We start from the raw sequence: 1,710 nt of genomic DNA, 5'->3' as shown, positions 1-1,710 counted from the left end.
GAGGCCGGGGCTGGGCCCGCGGCCGCAGCCGGGAGCAGGAGGAGCTGAGCTTGGACGGGAGGCCGGGAGGCCGCAACTGGGCCTGGAGGGGCCGGCCTGAGGAAGTTCGGGGCCTGGAGAACCCAGCGAAAAGCACAGGCTGGGCCTGGAAAGGCCGTTCCCCGTGACGAATGAGTCGGGCCTAACGAGGCCACTGGGAGGCAGGAGCGGGGCCCGGCGGAGCTGCCGAAAGGCAGGAGGAGCTCTGGCCTGGGGAGGCCGCAGTCAGGCGAGAGCTGGGCGTGGAGAGTCCGCTGGGAGGCAGAGGCTGGGCCTGTGCAGGCCTTCGGGAGGCAGGAGGCTGGGCCTGGCGAGGCCGACTGGAGGTCAAGTCCTGGGCCTGAGGAGGCCGCCCAGAGGCGTGAGCGGGGCTGGGCCTCAAGAGGCCAGTGGCAGGCAGGAGGAGCTGGGCCTGGAGAGGCTGACCTGAGGAAGTCTGGCAGCTGGGGAGGCCGCGGAGAGGCAGGAGCTGGGCCGGCGGAGGCCGACTGGGCGACGAGTTGGGCCCGCAGGGGCCGCCGGGAGCAGGAGCGAGCCCTGGAGAGGCCGAGACTCGAGGCCAGCGTGGGCCTGCAGAGGCCGCCGGCAGGAGGAGCTGGGCCTGGAGAGGCTGGCTGGAGGAAGTCTGGGGCGTGGAGACGCCGTCGGAGGGCAGGAGCCGGGCCCGGAGAGGCCACCGTGGGGCCCGGCTTCAGGACGTTTGGGGCCTACAAAGGCCGCGGAGCGGGAGCTGGGCCGGAGCCGAGTCCAAAGAGGTTGTCGTGAGGCCGGGGCTGGGCCCGCGGCCGCAGCCGGGAGCAGGAGGAGCTGGGCCTGGACGGGAGGCCGGGATGCCGCAACTGGGCCTGGAGGGGCCGGCATGAGGATGTTCGGGGCCTGGAGAGGCCGCCAAAAGGCACAGGCTGGGCCTGGAAAGGCCGTTCCCCGTGACGAATGAGCCGGGCCTAACGAGGCCACTGGGAGGCAGGAGCGGGGCCCGGCGGAGCTGCCGAAAGGCAGGAGGAGCTCTGGCCTGGGGAGGCCCCAGTCAGGCGAGAACTGGGCGTGGAGAGTCCGCTGGGAGGCAGAGGCTGGGCCTGTGCAGGCCTTCGGGAGGCAGGAGGCTGGGCCTGGCGAGGCCGACTAGAGGTCAAGTCCTGGGCCTGAGGAGGCCGCCCAGAGGCGTGAGCGGGGCTGGGCCTCAAGAGGTCAGTGGCAGGCAGGAAAAGCTGGGCCTGGAGAGGCTGACCTGAGGAAGTCTGGCAGCTGGGGATGCCGCGGAGAGGCAGGAGCTGGGCCGGCGCAGGCCGACTGGGCGACGAGTTGGGCCCGCAGGGGCCGCCGGGAGCAGGAGCGAGCCCTGGAGAGGCCGAGACTCAAGGCCAGCATGGCCCTGCAGAGGCCGCCGGCAGGAGGAGCTGGGCCTGGAGAGGCTGGCTGGAGGAAGTCTGGGGCGTGGAGACGCCGTCGGAGGGCAGGAGCCGGGCCGGAGAGGCCACCGTGGGGCCCGGCTTCAGGACGTTTGGGGGCTACAAAGGCCGCGGAGCGGCAGCTGGGCCGGAGCCGAGTCCAAAGAGGTTGTCGTGAGGCCGGGGCTGGGCCCGCGGCCGCAGCTGGGAGCAGGAGGAGCTGGGCTTTGAGGGGAGGCCGGGAGGCCGCAACGGGGCCAGGAGGGGCCGGCCTGAGGAAGTT

General features: G+C 72.7%; 1 pseudogene; it reads right to left on the bottom strand.

Annotated features, from left to right (window-relative positions):
- Nucleotides 1–417: 417 nt before the first annotated feature.
- LOC112618070 overlaps nt 418–1,710 on the bottom strand; it is a 1,909-nt pseudogene continuing 616 nt past the window's right edge.

The sequence above is a fragment of the Theropithecus gelada genome, unplaced genomic scaffold (assembly GCF_003255815.1).
Source record: "Theropithecus gelada isolate Dixy unplaced genomic scaffold, Tgel_1.0 HiC_scaffold_9123, whole genome shotgun sequence".
Classification (NCBI taxonomy): domain Eukaryota; kingdom Metazoa; phylum Chordata; class Mammalia; order Primates; family Cercopithecidae; genus Theropithecus; species Theropithecus gelada.
Note: the sequence above shows the minus strand (reverse complement) of the source record. Positions and strands in the feature narration are given on the sequence as shown.